The 21,570-nt window shown below is 41.8% G+C and overlaps 1 long non-coding RNA gene across 2 annotated transcripts in view; it reads right to left on the bottom strand.

The window, feature by feature from the left end:
* Positions 1 to 779: 779 nt before the first annotated feature.
* LOC130542111 (uncharacterized) overlaps positions 780 to 21,570 on the bottom strand; it is a 163,016-nt gene continuing 142,225 nt past the window's right edge. Inside the window, exons 8-10 of one of the 2 annotated variants that reach the window (XR_008956426.1) lie at positions 7,502 to 7,664; positions 1,132 to 1,211; positions 780 to 997 (exon numbers count right to left, since the gene is read on the bottom strand). This is a non-coding gene — a long non-coding RNA (uncharacterized LOC130542111). Of the gene's footprint in view, positions 998 to 1,131; positions 1,212 to 3,755; positions 7,665 to 21,570 lie in introns of those variants that run through there. The other variant, XR_008956427.1, reaches the window with a different exon arrangement.

The following is a 21,570-nucleotide window of genomic DNA, read 5'->3' as shown; positions in this document are numbered from 1 at the left end:
AGGACATGCGAGGTGGGTGCCCTTTTAGTTCTCTGTTGGCCTGTTTTAGCAGTTAAGCCATTTCGCAGACAGGAATAAGAAGTCCCTCTCGCAGAAGGATTTTACGTCTGGTGGGACTTCAGTTCACCTTCGTGGGCTCCCTGCTCATGTGGGTCCCCACTGTGGCAAAGCGAAGGGGAGGCTCCTCAGCGTGGTGCCCTCGGCCCTTCTGATCGGGCCCCCTCACTTTCCAGGGTCAGCACTCACGCTGCTCTCTCTTGCTCAACAGCCACAAGAGCCTGAGAAGTGAGGCCCGGCTTACCTCTGGGTGGCAGGAGGCCTTCCTGAGTCACCAGTCTTATGTCAGAGCCCTCCAGTGGACATCATAGTCAAAAAGAAGAGTGAACAGGCAGGGACATGTCCCCGTGAATGAGGAGGAGCCCCCAAAGGCTCCCCCATCTGCAGACACGGCATTCCTGACAACAAGCCCAACTAGGATGGCTACCATGTTGGGCACAGCCTGACTCCTGTGTCTCTGACCTTTAGGCCACAGTGGAGCCACGTCTACCTCTCCCAAGACAAACAGCCAGGACCCGCACAAGGGCGGGGGTGTTCTCTACTCTCCGCCTTCAACTCTGAGGGCCCAGGCCCAGTCAGAACCATCCCTCCCGCTCCCACGGGCCCAAGCGGAGTCAAAAGGGCCCGGCCTTTCTGCACCCCCCCCCCATTGCTCTCTTATCAGGATGACTTTCTTTCTTTTTTTTCTTTTTTAAAGATTTTATTTATTTATTCGACAGAGATAGAGACAGCCAGCGAGAGAGGGAACACAAGCAGGGGGAGTAGGAGAGGAAGAAGCAGGCTCATAGCAGAGGAGCCTGATGTGGGGCTTGATCCCATAACGCCGGGATCACGCCCTGAGCCGAAGGCAGATGCCTAACCGCTGTGCCACCCAGGCGCCCCCAGGATGACTTTCTTGCAGGAAGTTTTGCTATTTGAGATGATGCTGCATTTCCTAAAACTGGAACGCATTTTAAAATTATTTAAGTGTTTTAAGAAGGCCAAAGAATTTAGGTCTCTGAGGACATTTCTCGAAAAGTACTCTGAATTTCCCACCAGGCGAAATTCCACACGGTTGGAAAGCTCATTACTCACCTCTTGCTGGATTTCCTTTACAAGTTTCACCCTGTCAATGTTCCCTCTATGACTTTAAATCACTTTGCCTGTGTGTTCACCTGTAACACAGAGGGTGTTTTTCAATTTTCCTCGGTATGTAGATCTGGTCTTCCTCCGTCTGTGGAAATCACCTTAAATGTAGGAATGGTGTCCTTGCTGTTCTCATTGAGTTAAAATTACTTCAGCTGGCAGAGGCAAAGAACTTCCTCAAAGTCTTGTGAATAAAAGGCCTTGTAGGTAAATGCCTCTTTAAAAGACACACTTAACTTTACATATGAATATTCTAGCGTCAATAATCTTTTCTATTCAGAACTATGCTAGGATAATAACAACTGAAATACATTTTTATTTGTTTTAAAGCAAATTATTAGCTCAGCTACATGTGAAGAAAAAATATTGGGCCTATATTTTCTTGTATATTTTTTTTTCAGGGAAAGCAATGCTTACTTTTATGATATCCCTATTTACAAATTCACATTGTTTCCATTAGAGCAAAACTTCATGCATATTTACACTATCTATTTCATGCTTAATGGTGGAAAACGTAATACAGCCTCAGCAACCAAAGTGTGGGCTATAATTATTCTATAACTTAGGAATAATTTGCAGTGGATACAACGTACACAGTACTTAGGGAATCTGAACACGGAAGTGTGAACCAGGCTGCTGCAGCTCTCTTCTTCCCAATGGCATACTCTATATTTATATGTTTGTTCAAATCGCATAGCTAAGTGTTCTTATCCTTCCTTAGGGGATTTTTACTGCAAAACAGGCATTCTTCTTACTAAACCATGACTGCCGTCGTTGTAATTTTCAATTGAGCTCTATAGTTTCAATAAAGAAAATTATCAAAAAACAAATAATAAATCAAAGGGTGATCTTGTGAGATGGTTTTTTGAACCTGAAGTACTTTATTTCGTAACCTCTCAGTTTGGTTGATTCGTTTCCTCAACCTGGAGAAAGGCTGGGAAAACAGTGGTATTAGTTTCCCAACCAAAAGGATGCACCGACCTATTGAAAACTATTGAAAAGTTTCCAGTTAACTAAATACACAAACCTATTTGATTAACAGTATAGTTTTGGGCTAGACTTGTGGGTAGTTATATGTATCATAGACATGTAGGGTCTCTTGGTTTTGTTCCACTCCTTGAGGTAGAAACGGTACCTTTGCTGTGGAGTCCTGACATATTTGTCCTATCCTACGGAATAAGCAAAGCCAAGCTTCTCATCAGATTCCATTGTAATATGCAGAATTTCAGGAGAAACCAAGTTGTGTAAAAATAAAATTGAAAACTCTTGATGAGAAAAAGACTAAGATAAACATTATTTCTGGAACATTCTGCAATCACACTGGTTAATGGGTATGTGTGATCAACGGTTGCAATTTTGTCTCCTTTTAGCAAGGCTGTTTGGGTAGAACCTTGTGATTCTAAAGTGTTAAATGCCCCTTTCTTACTAGCTCCAGCCTCTTTGAGGGCTTGGGGATAGTAATAAAGTGAACACAATAGAGTGGTCCATCTTGCACAATCTTGGGAAACTTTAGTGACCGATGGTGTATACTAGCAACGTGAAATAACTAAAAGTAATGTCTCAAGCCCAATAAAGCTGTATGCTTTTATGAAGTTTCTTTTTGGTTAAACTTCCCTTACTACAGGGTTCCATAATTTCCTCTCAAATCAGCAACTACACACAAGCTCTTATCGCCACAACTCACACTACATGAAAAGCAACCAATAGCACCGCAAAAACTTCAGATGGATCCCAATACTCCTGAGAGCTTGGCATGAAGGACGTTGCTTAGATGCTTATGTGTCCTATGCAATATCGTCAAATATCATGAGTGTAGAAATCCTATACATTCTAGCTCACACTAGGTATGTCCCAAACAGCAAAGAGAACTGAAGAATACACCTAGGTTGAGGTGGAGCAAGGGGAGGGAAAGGGAGAGAGAGGAGAGGAAGAGGAGGGAAAAGAGGAGTGATGTCATTTGGTTTATCATGTTAAATGCTCAATCCAAACATATTGATGTGTACTGAATAAACATGGGAAGAGCTCAGGCCATTACTGGAGCAGCACCTGAGTGATTTCCAGCTCAGACATCTCCTAAGTTACCCTAAAATAGAGCATTTCCAAAGTGACCGTTCTTCCTTAAACTATGAACCATTCACCCTTTCGATCAGAGATTCAGAATGGTTCCCATGCCTGTGGATCTAAGCATCCATTGTAGATGTTGCCATTTAATGAATAAGGAAAATAGCCTGAAGGAGAAAACCTACTGGTTTGGGGAATACTGCTTTTTAATTCAATAAATATAAAGTGATTTTTATTTTGTCTACTAAGAACAACTAAAGTTCAGTATTCTGGGGTGTTCAAATGTGTAGTAATTGAATCTTGTGGGACAGTTTCCAGTTTTACTTTTCTGGAAATATATTATTATACAGATAGTTCTTGGGTAACAATGGGGTACCACATGATTTTGACAACTCACTAGTCTATCTTACTCTTCCTTAAACCCTTTATCTTCTCAGTTCAGGCACGAGAACTTTGTATTTCCTGCATCAAGGGTTAGGCAGAGGGGGAAACAATTCAGATAATTCATATGGTTCAGATAACACAAGAATAATAGAGTTTATTATGGTATTTGCAGTAGATGCTTCTGGAATGGAGATAAAGTTTTTCCCAGATTCTTGCTATATATAATCATTCAGTATAACGAGTCTTCTAAAAAATAAGTTTGCTAATGAATTTTCCATGTAGATGAGTCCCATATGTCTCTGGAAGAGTGTAAGTAAGACCTAAATGGACTAACTTAGTTGCCTCCTAATTTGGAAATAAGGTTAAGCTCTGTGATTGAAAGAATAGGACCAACTCATAGTGAATGGATAAATGAGCTCTTCAGAGATCCAAGCCGTGGAAAGAGAATGTTCAGGGCTGAAAAACTGGAGAAATCATAAAGTTCAATTAAAACAAGATTGCCACTGGAATGCAGTCCCAACAAGGTGCTGTCAGAATGGGGTTGATACACTGGAATGTTATCATTTTGTCTAAAGACTAAGTGTTTTAGCAGAAAGAAGTTGGTTTACATGGAGATTAGTTAAGAAATCTAAGACTAAGGATTTGGCAGTGTTCATCTAACCATGTCCAGGAAAGAAAATAACAGGATCTAGCAGATATGTGGAGAATGTTAGGGACAAATATGAGATTAAAGTCCTGTGTTGTTACTTTGGCCAAGATCCAGGAACACTCAGATTGTACTTCCCTCTTCCTGTCAAGGAGGAGCGAATTCAGAAGACAGAGCCAAGCAAATCATCACCATTACTGAGCTGGGGTTTTGACCTCCAAGTACTTCTGTAGAACTCCAGTGAACTAGGCCGGACTAACTGGAGGAAGTAGAAGCCAAAGAAGCTGCAGCCCAGAGCAGACTAAATTATTAGGTCTGTCTCCTCTACTGCAAATCCCAGCTCAGGGAGATCTCCTCACTTCCAGTTGAGCTAAAGGTCACAAAGGGCAGACGCACTGGCACCAGAGGAAAGGACAAGGACACAGGAAGGAAGTATTGGCATCAGGGACTAATGCCACCTTCCCTGGACCTTGGCAGGTCCGGGTCATGGCCAACCTGCATGAAGAACATCCACAACCAAGAGAAAGATTTGGCCAGGTCTATGGGTCAGGCAGCATTTAAAAAACTTGATGGCCTGGAATAATCTTACAGATTTGATGGATTCCTTCCTGATTGGAAATTTACATCTTAAGAAATTGGTCATCACGGGTGAATGTCCTCAGGGGCAGATTTAAGTATTCTACTCACCAGAAAGGCTAAAAACACCATTGCACATGCACTGTTGTTCTGGATTATACACCAGTCTCTCAGCAAAGTTAAGGTGCTTAGCGTATGTCAGCTTCTGAGAAAGTGTGCATGGTGTCATAGAAAGGACAAGGGTTTGAAATTACACAGGCTTGAGTTCGAATGCTGATTAGGTCACGCATTACCTTGGACAAGTTGTTAGAACTGTCCATGAACCCAAGTTTTCTCTACTTACTTCTTTAAAGTGTTTTGTTAGGATTAAATGAAATCCCATTTATAAAGTGTGTACACAGAGTTTTATGCTGATTATCTCATTTAATCTTTACAACAACCTTAAGCTAGATACTATTATTATTATTATTATTATTATTATTATTCCCATCTCATAAATGAGAAGATTGGGGTTCACATCAAATACCTTTGTCTTGGGAGGATAACTGATAACAATTTTCGACTATTATTTATCTACCAGATGTGTGCTATTAGCATGCTACTTATAAGAGTTACATTTATTAAATGAAGAAAAGGCAAATATGAATACATTAAAACATAATTCTCTATAGCCAATTCTGAACATGGGCTGAATATGCAACTATGTCAATATCACCTTTGTTTGATTGCCAGCAGTGCCTGTGGACTTCTGGGTTGTGGTGGCACCTTCTTACCTTTCCCCCAATTTCATGGTCAAATGTCCATTTAAACAAACAAAAAAGATATGAAGTCATAATAGTACTGGAAAAAAGAAATATCCATCAGGAGTTTGCCAAGGTGTGCAAGAGTTATCACTAACTACCCATCAGAAGGTTTAGCTGAGCAAGGGTTACGGCCATTTCACTTCTTAGGCTTTGAAGAGCAATAGCGCAAGCATGAGCAAGGTAGAAGAATGTTCCCACCCATGATTACCACTTCTGCCAACGGTCTGGCCTGATCAGTCCGAAAGCAGCAGGTGTCTCTGCTACTGGGAAAGAGCTCTTTCCTGAGCTCTATCACCTGTCCAAATTAAGCATTTATTAATCAAGCATTTCTGAGATCCTTCATTAATAAAGCATTAATTAAACATTTCTGAGTCTTTCATTCATTAAGCATTACTGACACCCTCCTGCATATAAGGCTTCCTTCTGGACACTGGAATACAGTCAAGGACCAAACAGGCACTGTCCCACCTCAGGAAGCTTCATTCTGGTGGTGGTGGGCAGGCAGGCAACAGACAGACCATTCAAAAAGCCAGAGAGTGACAAGAACTACACAGAGAATGAAAAGAGGGTCATGGAGCAGAGTGAATAAATAGCTACTTCAGGTGGAGATGGTCAGGGCAGGCCTCTCTGACGAGGTGCCCTTCGACTAGACATCTCAACGTCAAGAAGCAGCTGGTCATGCAAAGATCCAGCGTCTGTATGCGACAAGTTCATCTTGTTTGAGGAAATGTACAGGCCCAAGTGGATAGAGCTTTGGGGGCAAGAGCTTCAAACAGAGTGACTCTAGATGAGGCTGAAGAGACAAACAAGGGCCAGATCCTAGATGCGGGGGGAGGGGGGCAGAGCAAGGAGTGTGGCCTTTATTCCAAGGACAATGGGAAGCTGATGGAAGGTTTCAGCAGAGGACTTGCAAAATCGGACCTGTATTTTGAAAAGATCCCTCTATCCGCTGTGTGGAAATGGATCGTAGGGGAGTGGGAAGGAAAGCAAGAATAGGGGAAACTATGTGGTCGCCCCAATGGACAGATGGTGGCAGCTTGCACAAGGGTGGCTGCAGTGGGCTGGGGAGAAGGGAGCACAGTCAGTATGCGTTTGGAAGCAGAGTCACTGGGATGGGTTGATGGATTAGATGTGGAAGGTGAGCAGAAAGAAGGAATCAAGGAAATTCTAGTTAAGTGTTAGTCATGAGTAAATGTACCTCAGGTTCAGAGAATGAGATAATGAAAGCAAGAGAAAATCTTTCTTCTGCCTAATACCTGGAAGAGTTGTGTGTGTGTGTGTGTGTGTGTGTGTACCATTAGAACTTTGGGGAATATTGATTAGTTACAAATAATGTGCTTAAATGCATGGCCATGTCTGTCTCTGATGCTGTGTAATAGGATATCAAATTGCCTTTTTCTTCTTTGCATGGAATTGTGCTGAGGACAAAGTTTAAAGAGCTACCAGCAGTCGAAGCCAGACACCTCCTTCTTTTTCTAATGGAGAATTGGCCTGCTATAGATCGAATGTTTGTTTCCTCCCAAAACTCATGTTGATACCCTGACTTCCAAGTTGATGACATTAGGAGGTTGCCTTTGGGACATGATTAGGTGAATGGGATTAGTGATCTTACAAAACAGGCTGGAGAGAGCTCCCTTCTGCCCCCCACCCTGTGAGGGCACAGGGAGAAGACAGCCGTCCATGACCCAGGAAGCGGGCCTCACCAGACACTCAATCTGCCAGTGCCTTGCTCTTGGACTTTCCAGACTCCGGAACTGTGAGAAATGGATTTCTGTTGTTTATATGTCACCCAGGCTGTGGTATCTTCTAATTGTAGCCTGAATGGACTAAGACGTGGCGCTCCCATTACCTTGTGCATATGTCTCCTCCCTGTCTTGTAAAATGAGGATTGTGAAGAGACAAGTGTTGGAGGGCCTGCAGAGCTTCTGAATGCAGGCTCGCCTTCCTCAGCCCATGGCGCTCGTAAACATGCTTGTGTCTCTCCAGTGGCCTCTAGATGCTCAGTGGAACAGCTAGTTTGATAGAAGAAATGTTGATGGTAAATATTTTAAAAATCAACAATTTTTAAAATGCTAGACTATCAGAAATAAAATGAAAGCAAAGATTATATTCACACTAGCGTCAGAAAATCAAAGACTCCTGAAATAACCCTTAGTAGAAATCTGTGGAATCTATACTCTAAAAAAATAGATATGCAAACTGCATAAATATACAGCAGTATGTAATGCTTTTTAAATCACTTTTTGAATTTACCTACTACAGAGAAAAGTTTTTCCACTTAATATAGAGATTCTAATTCAATTCCAATCCCAAAAGGGTTTCCTTTTGCAATTTGGCAAAATAATCTTAAAGTTTATCTGGTAAAATAAACAACTGGGACTAGAGAAGGAAAGAAAGCACAGGTGTGAACCTTCCCTATGAGATGTCAGTTACAAAATGAAGTGTTAAATAAAAAGTTGGACAGACTCTAGAATTCACAGATAGATTGTTGAGTACAATAGTCTTGAAATAGACACACACATTTGAGATTTTGTAATGAAGCATCATAAGACCATGCGAGGGATGGGTTTTCTTACCAAAAAACTATGGGGAAAATCATGCATTTCTTTTAGAAACAAAATCTACTTATAGCTTTGTCCATACCATGCACTGAAATAAATTGTAGAGCATTAAAAAGATGGAGGTAAAAATCGCATGAAACCACTTCAGAATTTTTTTAAGGCTACTAAGACAAAATGTAGGAAAACATGTCTTGGATTGAAAAATTTAAGCAAACCAAAATGCATTGAAAGAAAGCACACAGGAGAAACCGAACTGACTATATAAAGTTGTGTGTATGAAAAAAACACAAAAATCATATATGTGATATACATAATATATGTAATAGACAATATAATATCACATATATCATGCATATAATATAAAGAAGATGGAAGGTAACTGACAGATGGAGAAAAATATTTTATAATGTACTGCCTATATGATACATTTTACAAATCAATTAAAAATATTTATAGCTTATTAGAAAAATAAGCAAAGGACCCAAATGCACCATTTACAAAGGAAGAAAGAAAAATGACTAATAAGCATTTTGTAGTGTCCAACTTCAGTAGTAATCAAAGACATGAAAGTTAAACAACAATATCATGACATTTTCACCTTCTTTGATTTATGAATATTAAGAAGTCTATAATCCTCAGTGATATGGAGGGTTGATGATGAGATAAGTACTCTGACATGCAGCTGCTGACCTGTACTTTCGTGCATTTCTGGAAAGAACCTTGGTGATATGAAATCAATAGTCTTAAAAGATTTCTTATGCTGCCATCCCCCCATTCCTGTCCCCAAATTATTGAGATGAGCATTTAACGTCACCAACATTAAACTTATTTCCAGCTAAACCCTTGCACTCTGGCTGTGTGCTGTACAACTTACCAGTTTTTTTAAAAAAGATTATTTATTTATTTATTTGAGAGAGAGCAAGCACGAGCAGGGAAGGGGGAGGAGAAGAGGGAGGGGGTGACTTCCCCACTGAGCAGGGTGCCTGATGTGGGGCTCAATCCCAGGACCTCGAGATCATGACCTGAGCCAAAGGCAGATGCTTAACTGACTGAGCCACCCAGGCATCCCGAACTGTTAAGTTTTAATGAATCATTTGGCCATTTCTTGGAGTAGGCTCCATGTTATTTATTTTTTTAAAGAAAACATTGACGCTCCCTTGATTTACCTTTGACAGTTGGGGTAGTCATCTGTTCATCAGTTTTCTATCTGTTATCAAAAGTTGTTAATTCAACCTGATGGGCTATGAAAATCTTGGAGTCTTCCCTTTCCCAGCCACAGGATCTTTAGATCCTCTTTTTTACAAAATGCACGTATTCAGGCAAAAGCACCATGTGTCCTCCACAGGCCTTTGGCCAAGTTGGGGTGGGGGAATAATAAAAGTCCTGGAGCAGCGGTTCTCAAATTGCAGCATGAATTGAAATCACCGGAAAGAGTGGCTAGAACAGATTGCTGGTTCCTGATTTGCACGTTTCTGATTTGGTAGAGCTGGAGTCAGTGCTGAGAATTTGCATTTCTAAAGCTCCCAGGTGATGCCGATGCTGTTGGAAACCTACTGGCCTAGAGGAATGATTCCTCAGGGGAGCAAAAAAATTAGCTATCTGACAGTTAAAAGAAATAAAATTATGGTGAGAGATCCATACACTGAATACTATAAGACACTGATGATAGAAATTGAAGACACAAATAAATGGAAAGATATTCCATGCTCATGGACTGGAAGAATTGATTTTGTTTAAATGTCCATACTACACAAAGAAATCTATAGATTCAATACAATCCCTATCAAAATCTCAATAGCACTTTTTATAGAAATAGGAAAAAAACCACAGAAGACCCCAATAGCCAAAGCAATCTTGAGAAAGAAGACCAAAGATGGAGGCATCACACTTCCTCATTTCAAACTATATTATAAAGCTATAATAATCAAAACAGTACAGTATTGGCATAAAAACAGACACATTGTGGGGCACCTGGGTGGCGCAGTCATTGAGCGTCTGCCTTCGGCTCAGGGCGTGATCCCGGCGTTCTGGGATCGAGCCCCACATCGGGCTCCTCTGCTGGGAGCCTGCTTCTTCCTCTCCCACTCCCCCTGCTTGTGTTCCCTCTCTTGCTGGCTGTCTCTATCTCTGTCAAATAAATAATAAAATCTTTAAAAAACAAAAAACAAACAGACAAAAAAAACCAGACACATTGATTGATGGAACAGAATAGATACCCCACAAATAAACCCAGGCATATTTGGTTAATTAACATGACAAAAGAGCAGAGAACATACAATGCAGAAAGGACCATCTCTTCAATGAACAATGTTGGGAAAACTGACCTGCCACATGCTAAAGAACGAAATTGGGCCACTTTCTCATACCATGCACAAAAATTAACTCAAAACAGACCAAAGACCTGAATATGAGACCTAAAACCATAAAAGTCTTAGAAGAAAATATAGATGGTAAGTTCCTTTATGTTGGTCTTGGCAGTGATTTTTTGGATATGACACCAAAAGCAAAGACAACAAAAGCAAAAAAACCACAAAAACAAAAACCAAAAAACAAACGGAGCTACATCAAAGTACAGAGTTTCTGCACAGCAATGGGAACTATCAATAAAATAAAAAGGAAACCTACCAAATGGGAGAAAATATTTGCAAACCACATATATGATAAGAAGTTAATATCTGAAATATGTAAAGAACTCCTACAATTCAATAGTAAAAACAAATAATCTAACTAAAAAATGGGTAAAGGATCTGAATAGACATTTTTCCAAGGAATATATGCAGATGGTCAACAGGCACATGAAAAGGTGCTCAACATCATTAATCACCAGAGAAATGCAAATCAAAACCACATCGAGATATCACTTCATACCTGTTAGAAAGATTATTATTAAACAGACAAAAAACAGTGTGTTGGTGAGGATGTGGAGAAAAGGAAACACTTGTGCACTGTTAGTGGGAGTGTAAATTGGTACAGTCACTATAGAAAACAGTATGGGGGGCGCCTGGGTGGTGCAGTCGTTAAGCGTCTGCCTTCGGCTCAGGGCGTGATCCTAGCGTTCTGTGATCGAGCCCCACATCAGGCTCCTCCGCTATGAGCCTGCTTCTTCCTCTCCCACTCCCCCTGCTTGTGTTCCCTCTCTCGCTGGCTGTCTCTATCTTTGTCGAATGAATGAATAAATAAAATCTTAAAAAAAGAAAAAGAAAACAGTATGGAGGGGGGCACCTGGGTGGCACAGTCAGTTGAGCATCTGACCCTTGGTTTCGGCTTAGATCTGATCTCAGGGTCATGGGACTGAGCCCTGCATTGGGCTCTGCACTTAGTGGAGCCTGCTTTGGTTTCTCTCTCCTGCACCTGCTGTCCCTCCTTCTGCACATGCATTCTCTCTCTCTTTCTCTTTCTCTCTCTCACAAATAAATAAATCTTAAAAAAAGAAGAAAGAAAACAGTATGGAGGTTCCTCAAAAAATTAAATACAGAACTACTATATTACCAGCAATTCTACATTTGGGTATTTATCTAAAGGAAAGAAAACACCAATTTGAAAAGATACATGCACCCTCATGTTCATCACAGCACTGGTTACAATAGCTAAGATACAGAAGCAACTTAAGTGTCCGTCTATGGATGAGTGGATAAAGAAGATGTGGTGTATGTATATAATGGAATATTATTCAGCCATAAAAAAGAAGAAAATCTTGCCATTTGTGACATCATCGGTGAACCTTGAGCTAAGTAAAATAAGTCAGCTAACGAAAGACAAATACCACATACTCTCACCTATATGTGGAATCCCCTACCCAAAAAATCCTAACTCATATATACAGAGAACAGATTTATGGTTTTCAGAGGTGCAGGCTGGAGGGGTGAAACATGCAAAGGGGTCAAAATATACAGACTACCAATTATAAAATAGATAAGTCATGGGATATAATGTGCAGCATGGTGACTGTAGTTAATAATACTGCATTGTATATTTGAAAGTTGCTAACAGTAAATTTCAGAAGTTCTCACAAGAAAAAAAATCTAACTATGTATGGCAATGGATGTTAACTAGACTTATTGTGGTGACCACTTTGCAATCATTAAGTTGTACATCTGAAATGAATGCAATGTTACATGTCAATTATATCTCAATTAAAAAAATAAAATTATGATGGAATGCTTTCAATCATATTTCAGCCAATGTCTGAGGGACATTTCGGTAATAATACCAAATATTTTCAGCCTAATCTCCCAGCCAGACTCTGACAGTTACTTACTACTTTTTAAAATATTCATTTATTTATTTGAGAGAGAGAGAGAACAGGTGCAAGCAGGGTGAGGGGCAAAGGGAGAGGGAGAGACTCTCAAGCAGACACCCACTCTGAGCGTGGAGCCCCACATGGGGTTCAACCTCACGACCCCAAGATCACGACCTGAGCCCAAACCAAGAGTTGGATGCTCGACCAACTGAGCCACCCCCAGTTACTTATTACTTTTAACGTGAGCCCAGTTCATGGATTCCCTGCTAGACATCATTTTCCTCAAGTGCAGTCCCCGTTTTAAACATTTCTTAAATTCTCTGTAGTTCTTTGCACAAGTAAAAGATCAATATAGATTTGCTAATTGAACTAAATTCATAAAACAGCAAACTCTGAGAAGAAAGAGCCTGTAGAAGGTTCTGGGCCCATAACCACAGCTACAATTTAGGATTTAGTGCTTCGCCCCATCAAGGAATGTCGCTGAATCCCCATCTTTCCATTATCCCAGTTGTAGCTGAGGATAAGCTGAATAAACTTTGAGGTTGAAGATTTTAATGACTGTAAAGCTCCTTTAAAATTCTCTGGATGTGCTCTGCTTCAGGATGCCAATAATAATGGTAGATAATCATGGGACAGAGATGGTATTATTCAGTTCATCCCTGTCCTTAATGAAGTTGTGGGGAAACGGGAGGGGTGTGAGAGACATAAATAATAGAATTAGCTTTTACTGGAAAACAATTTTTAAAAACCAACAGTTCTCATGTATCTGCCTTGGAGGGTTCTTTTTTTTTTTTTTTTTCTTTTAAGGGAAGATGATTTCTTGGAATGAGATTTTGTGGTTGGGTATTGAATGTTCTTTGTCTTTTTTCAAAAATGTATTTATTTATTTATATTGATGTATTTGCTTTTATCCCAGAGACCTTGGACAATACCTTATTTTGCCTTGATGAAGCTGAGACTTTGCTACTCTTTCTAGTTATAATAATAGTAGTGGCTAACTTATTTATAGCTCTTACTAATCACTAGGCACTGTCCTGAGTATTTTACAAGTACTAATTCATTTAACTCATAACAGTCCTATTAGATGGATGTTTTTATTATCTGTTTTACAGTTAAGGAATTGGAAGCACAGCAAGAGCATGGGGCTAGTTCAAGGCCACAGAGCCAGGAAGTGATACAGCTGGGATTCATAGAGGTCAGGCTCTCACCAGCTTCTGGCCTAAAGCAATGAAGTTGAACAACAGTGAGGGACAGGGAACCGATAGGCTTTTAAGTCAAACCACCCATGTGAAATTCTGGTTCAATCTATAGACCTCTCTGGGCAACATTTTCCATAGCTGTGGAAATGAGAATCCTAATTAATACTTGACCAGTTTAACAAAGTAAAAGGTAATGTATGGGCAAACAACTCTAATGGTACCATGAGCACAGCGGGTACTCAGCACACATGAAATTCTGTCTTTAATGAAAAATCTTCACAACAAGGAGAATTTGCTTTCTCTGGTTCCCATACAGCTCTGCATTCTATTCCCATCCTCAGAAGCCTGGTTCTGGAGACGAGAACAGTATACATGTGACCTTAACTCTCAGGGCCCACGACACTGCACGTCTGGAAAAGCTGTCACTCTTACCCACACATATTTTGACTGAGTCTCTAAAATTGCACCTGAAGGAGACAAGAGGGAAGCCCTCAACCAAACTGAATTTTCTGGAATTTTTCTATGGCAGGTGAGGCAGGGTGATGATTTTAAGCATTACCTCCCTCAGGCCTCAATGAAGCAAAACCAAAAACCTTTTAAGCTTTTTAAGAAGCGGCAAAATAAAGAATTATGCCATAAAGATTCAGATGCATTCACACGGTGAGTTTCCGCCATCCCACAATCTCAGATGAGATAAGCCTTGGTGAGCTCCAAGCCGACACAGAGTGTGGGCCTCCCTGGACCACTGGCCCTTGGCTCACCATTGAAGGCCTCATCCCCTGGCCTCTGCCTGCTGTTCCTCCCTGACGCATTGCCTGTGGACAGCTTACCTTTGACAGACCCAGACCTTGTCTGTGAGCATGGTAGAAGGAAAAGCCTCGCTCTCTGATCAATAGGACACACCTGTTGGAAACTTGTGTATGATCCAGGGGGGTTGCGGGTCGGGCACCAGTAACACAGGCCTACACCAGGTCTGGCCTGTATTACTGCAGTAAGAGCTGATGCTGCGTGGGGCACTACTCTGAGTATTGCATGGAAGTAATCATTTAGTCTCCACAATGGGCCTTATTATCTTTTGTGATGAAGCAACTGAGACTTGGATTAACTGACTTGCTGGATTTCCACAGCCAGCAGCCCTCTCTCCAGTACTCTCTCCTCTGTTGCCAATCTGTCATGGCTTCCCATAGCTCCCCGTTTCTGGAGAAAACCAGAGACAGCTCCATCACACAGCTACCATCAGGGACCTTCAGGATCTATCTCCTAGACATTCCTCCTAAACATTCCTCCCATACTACGTTTTTGCTCTTCCCATTCCACACTCAGGATGTGATGAATTGTGTTCAGGTCTTCAAATGTATTACATTCTCTGTTGCCTCAGGACATTTGCACATGTTTCTTCTGCCTGGAACCACCTTTCACTTTCATCTCCTGGGGTCAGGGTAATCACTACTCAGAATTTGGAGTAAACTTAGATCCAGTTTTCTACCCGACTAGAAGTGTGTATTTACCCCCACTATTTGCTATGTAGTACACTCTTTTTTGCTTGTAACACAACATTTTACTTTATTGTATTGACTGATGTCACTTGGTGTCCCCCTCTAGATTTAAGGCTTGATGTGGCCAGACTTTGTCCACAGAACATGGAGCTAGATATTGAGCGGGTGATCAGTAAGTTCTTTGATGTATGAGAGATTGACTTGATTTGCTGTCTCACCCATACTACTGTCCCATCTCTAAAAATCCTAAAATTCCTATTGATAATTGTCATCAGTATGACTTAATTAATCCTTTGTTATCTCTATCTTTGCCGAGCAAGAGCAAAAATCCTACGATACCAAAATCCTTAGTTCAAAAGAAGTTGTAATGGCAAACAATGAAAGAAAAGCAGTCAAAAGGGATGGCCTTTCTTTAACTTTTTTTTTTTTAAAGCTGTTCTCCTGTTTCCCTCGAAGCCACTGACACATGTATAACCCTGGTCTCTCTGTAACCTCATAACCCCGGAAACCACACATCATGTGCTTCGGATCTCACATATCACTCATGCTCAGAGGCAGGGTGAGAATGGAAAAAGCATTGGTTTCAGGATAAAACAAATTCGGGCCATATTCCCAGCACAGCCACTCTCTAGATGTGTGAATTTATGCATGATGTTCAGTCCCTCGGGGTCTCAATTTCCTCCTGTCTGAAATGAGGATGCTAACATCTACTTCTCCAAGGGGTTATGAGGATTCAATGGAGAAGCAGATGCCAAGTGTCCAGCTAAGGCCAAACCTGTAGCAAACAGTCCCTGATGCTGATGTTCCACTCTGTCTTCCTTCTTTGTTCCTATCCCGAAGGGTTCAGGTGCAGGAATGTTACAGCATGTGTGCAGGAATGACTAACCTGGGCTTTACTGGGTCTGTGAACACCCTGAAACTACATGCAAAGTTGTGTAATACGGGGGATCTGCATCAGTTTCCTGAGTACCACCAACTCGGTGACTTAAACAACAGAAATGTATTGCCTCATAGTTCTGGGGGCTAGAAGTCCAAAATCAAGGTGTGAGCAGGATTGGTTCCTACTAAGGCCTATGAGGGAGAACCTGTTCCAAGGCTCTCTTCCAGATTCTGGTGTCCTCTTGTGTTCCTTGACTTATAGTTGGTGCTCTTGCTGTGTCTTCACATTGTTTCCCTCTGTATGTGTCTCTCGGTCCAGATTTCCCCTTTATATATAGACATTAGTTATATTAGGGTCCGGAATAATGGCCTCATCTTAAACTCGATCATCTGCAAAGAACCTATTTCCAAATATAATCACATTCACAGGCACTGGGGGTTACGACTCCAATATATCTTTTTGGAGGAGACACAATTCAACCTCTAGCAATATCCACAGCTTTAACTCGGTTCTTAAAGGAATCCGGAGCCCTTCTAGAGATTAAGAACTAGTGGCTAGAAAATCTGCTTCATGGCTTATCTTGTATCAACCTAACCACCAAGTTCACAGGCCTGACGTGTGCCAGGTGTATCTTGTGTACCAAATCGTGGAGAAACACCATGGTGATTTGGGGGGGGGTTACTTAGCCATATATTTATGGGCAGAGAATACACAAAGTCTCTTTCCACACCAGACTTGATTATGATTGGCAACAACTGCTGTTTGGTTAAAATCCTGAAGGCTGTGCTAAGAATTCCTTGAGTCTCACACTCAAAAAGTTTACAATCCAGTGGGTGAAATATTTTTATCAAATAACACAAATGAATGTATAGTTATAAATTGAGATTAATTCTAGGGTAGAAAGAAATATGATTTTATTACAGCAAATTAAGGAATTTGACTTGGCCTGGATCGGTCAGGGAAGGCTTCATGGAGGAAATGATGCTTCATCTGAGATTGTAAAGACCAAGGAAAGTGCACTTCAGAGGAAGAGTACTCCAGGCAGAGGAACAGCATGTACAAAGGCCCTGTGGTACAATGGGACATGGTACATTAGAGGAATTAAATGAAAGCCTGGAAAGGCTGGAACAGAGAGCTGAAGGTAGGAAAATGAGAGAACAGTGTGGGACGAGGCTGAAAGGCATTTGGGCATAGTGAGGAATCTGGGAACTTATCCTGGGAGAAGGAGGAAACCATAGAAAGTCTTCTCCATCTTACTCAACCTGTATATTAAGCTGTACTCTTAGCCCCCTGTCACTTTTAATTTCTTTCTAGAGGATGTTACCAAATCCACATCGTTTGGACTATTAACATGAATTTGCCACAAGGCAAAGGAGAATGAGTTACCTTTAGGGAAGCCTGAGAAGCGACTGTGGGGTGCTCTCAGCAAGGCCTCCCCGGTCTGCAGTGGAAAGAGTGGATAGGTGGTTTTCCCTTGTGCTCTCTCCTGACATATAAAACACATGCTTTGAGTTTGCTGAGGTTTCTGCTCATCTTTCCTGAGGGACCCTGACTCAGGGTTACAATCACCCTCTGCTTACGTCCCTGTGGGCATGGAGCATCACCCTCACCGAGCTGGTGTGGGAGGAAGCCAGCAGACGGACGCACTTGAAGGTCACTGTGGCAAGGTCTACGTGAGCACTGGAAACGAAGACTGAATAGGCAGTCTTGGTGGGTCTGATGCTCGGGGAGTGGTGTCCCTAGGGTCCCTACTGTGGAAGAGAAACGGGGAAGTGGGGAAGAAAGGCAGAGAGAGAGGGAAGAAAGCAGGGAGGCAGGAGAAGATTCAAACTAGTATTTACTAAATATTGCACAATCCCCTTCCACAGTACACTTTCTTTGATCCTCATAAATAGTCTAGAAAGGCAGGTATTTTTTATCTTAATGTTTACAGGCTCAGAACTATAAAACGGGTCTCTTGAAATAAAAAACTAGTAACTTGTCAGATGAGTTGGGAATCAATCATGTCTCTTTCTTTTGTAGTGGATATGCTTTCAACTGCACCACAAAGCCTAGGTCATGGATTTGGTGAATTAGCAAGAAGGCTTGAGTCATATTGGTTTCTGTCCCTCCCCTGAGGATTCAGCCACACCATCGGGTTCTCTGGGCTCTTTCCTCAAGACACTTTGTCCTGAACCTATACATTTAAGTTGCATCAACTCAGCCAGAAACCCAAACCACATGGCCGAGAGCAAGTACAGGCAAGCTAGGGATCCGGCGCTTTAACGGAGACAATCACCTCTGTTCCACGTCTGGAATCTCTCCCACGTTGTGCAGTCCCTCCAGATTTCCAGTCAAGTTTTCCTCCTGATTTGGCTCAGTTCATACTCTTTGACCCTTGGACTTGTTTTTTACTGGCTGTAACCTAGTACTAATTAAGGGTTTGCCTCCTGGGCCACTCTTTGGCCATACTGGACTGACTTAGGTCCTACCTGAAAGCATAATTCTCCTACTTACCTGCCTGGCTGATACCCCACATGCTCCAATGCTGAAGCCCTTAAAGGCAGGAGAGAGCTCAGAGAGAACCACACAGGGAAGGTCTTGGACAGGCCCGCGGCTCTTCCAACAATAGCCTCCTTAAATAAACTGCACCTGCCCCGTAGCAGGAATGGTAAGGAATTCGAAGGGAAGTTCATCTAGCAAGAACAATCTCCTTTAGCCATCATTAATGGAATATATTGGGCAAATGCTCGTTTGCCAGTATGAAGGGTGAATTCCCTTTTACTCAGCTCAACCATTCTGTCGTTGGGAATTCCAAAAGGTTTTTTTGCAAACCTCCATTCATGATTACTCCCCAACAGTGAGTTCCTGTGTTGGGAAATCCCAATGTATGTGGCTCTAGTTCTGTTTTTTGTTTTTTTTTTCCCTCCATGCCCAGCATTTGCCTCCATTCCCTGTGCACTGTGAATTCCCAGAAGTGTTCCGTTCTCGTAGTCACCTCCAGCCACGACTTCCAGACTCCGCTGAATCATTCTCTGCCCCTCGCTTGCTGTTATTCCTGCTTATCCGTATTTTGGCGCTCATGAAGATGGAGCCAACTTTTCCCATCATTTCCACAAACAAATTATTCCAGGTCTTTACCGCAATTTTAGGCAGATAGAAGAAATTTACAGATAGCATAGAATACAGCCTAAGATTGAACGTGAAAACTAAGAGTCTCTTGGAAACTGCCCCTTGACGCTTGGCCATCTCCTTCAGCAACCGTCCGTCTCTCTTTCTGTTTCTCCTCTCCCGGATCCCGATCCCTGTCCTTTTCTAATTGAGAGCAGTTGAGCTCTCTCTTTTACTTCCTTTCTCTCCTAACCAATGCTCTCAGTGACGATCTCAGCTGCTGTCCCAAGTGGCCTGTCAAGGTATTTTGCTAAATTAAGACAGCTGTTTCTCGAAGAGCCCGCGACTAAGATGATAGTTGTCTTTGACAGACCGTAAACACAGAGTCCTTCTTGTTCCTAGAGGAGTCGGACACCCATGTGGGTGTAAACGGAGATCTACTGAATGGCAGCGCTCTTTCATCCTGCTCTGCAGGTGTTTTTGCCTTTTTTTAAAAGAGATCTACTCCGGTCAGAGTACTCACATCTCTCCAGAAGAAGCATATTAAAGTCACTCCGTATCTCCTTCTGAGCGGCAGGGCAAGGAGCAGCATGGGGACAAACGCACAGCCTGGGGACGCCCCTGACCGACGCTGAGATGCTCTCTGCACAGAAGTCTCACATATTCTGGGCTTCAGGGACAAAAAAGAAAATGCCCCAGCTGTCAAAACTTCAAGGTCATCCAGGAGCCTAAAATTTGGGCAGGGGAGTATATGAATTCCTTTGCCTGACAAAGCAAAACCAAATCGAGCAGTTATTAAGATCATTTTTTAAAAATCCTCCACATCAACATTCAAGCAACTCTGTGTCCCTGGAAACTCAGTGGAATCCAGTTGGAGGGAGCCATGAGCTTGGAGACTGGAAGGAGGAAAAGCAATGGACGTTTTATCGTGGTCATTGTAAGTAATTAAACTATGCAAACTTTAATAGAATTATGTGTGACTTCATCCAATCACCTGGTTTATGCCTTTCAGTGTTTAAGTTTCTTAAAATTTTTCTCCCTGGAGTGTTCTGAGAAATTTGACCATTATGATTGAGGGGCTTTCTGAATTATGATTATTTCCAAGTCTACCCCCCTCTTTATCTCTTTAGCTCCTTGAAGTGATAATAAATGTAGATTGAATAACTGAATAAACAAATGGATGTAAGAAAGGCAGAAAGAGAGAAGAAAATAAGGGACACAGGCAGGAGAGAGAGAAAGAGTTGATCTGAGTAATTCTTTTGATTAAACATTATTCCTGGGGCATCTGGGTGGCTCAGTCGGTTGAGCGTCCGACTCTTGATTTCAGCTCAGGTTATGATCTCAGGGTCGTGAGATCGAGTCCCTGTGTCGGGCTCTGCACTCAGCACAGAGTCTGCTTGAGATTTTCTCTCTCCCTTCCCCTCTTTAAAAAAAATCTTGAAAAAAAATTATGTAGAATAATCAGTATCACCAGATAAAAAATGTGACATTTAAGGAGAACACTCAATCCATCAGTAATGAGAAACAGCTATTATATTCAGGATGATATACTGTATCATAAAGCAGCTCAGTCTATCCTACAAAGATCGTTTGATTAATAACAGAAGCAGCCTTTCTGGTTAAAATCTCAGGAAAAAAGTATGAGGGAGCGCCTAGAAACAAAAATCAATATTTGCTGTCCATTTGAGGCCTGTGCACATATGTTTTTTACTTTTTGTGGGAAAGAGGAGAAATGATTCTGGATGGCGCTACTTCCCGTTTCCATGACAACACTCCCTCAAAGTTCTCACAGTGCAGTAATATTGCTTTAAAGACCCATTGATCAAATACTGTTTTATCTAAAACTAAACTAGAAAATATTTAAGGAGGAAAAAGCCAACTGGTGGTTTTATCCTCATCATTTTCTTTTCCTCCTTTCCCCTTCCTTTCTTCAAAACTACCAATCAGCGTAAGTACAAAAGAACCACGATCTAACCACAGGGTTTAATTCAAGGAAGGCAGAAATTTCAGCTCATAAGCCCCAAAGTAATGAAGCCAGTGATTCAGTAAAGAAAAGGAAAGTAACATTCTCATGGAGAAAATGTGACCTTCTAATATGGAAGCAGTTTTCAGTTCAAGCTGCCCTGAAGCCTTGACAGTGACCGAGAGGAATGGTTTCCCAGGTAGTTTCCTGAAGAGCTGTTGCTACGTGCTTTCTGTTCCCTGCCCTGGATTTGTGTCTGGTGTCACAGCCAAAGTGAGGCCCATTGGAACAGTTTGAGCTTAGCCCTGTTTGTGCTGAGCCATGAACTGAGAAGCACGGTTGGGGCCCCTCTCTGCTCAAGCCACATCTGTCGCTGACTGTCATGTTTCATGCGTGGGGCTCTCTCTTTAGCTTTGTCTTACACATGTTAGGACCGAGATGAAGCAGTATTAGGATGTTGGAAACCAAGGGATACAGATGGCCGAGTCT

The sequence above is a fragment of the Ursus arctos genome, unplaced genomic scaffold (genome assembly GCF_023065955.2).
Source record: "Ursus arctos isolate Adak ecotype North America unplaced genomic scaffold, UrsArc2.0 scaffold_3, whole genome shotgun sequence".
NCBI lineage: Eukaryota > Metazoa > Chordata > Mammalia > Carnivora > Ursidae > Ursus > Ursus arctos.
Note: the sequence above shows the minus strand (reverse complement) of the source record. Positions and strands in the feature narration are given on the sequence as shown.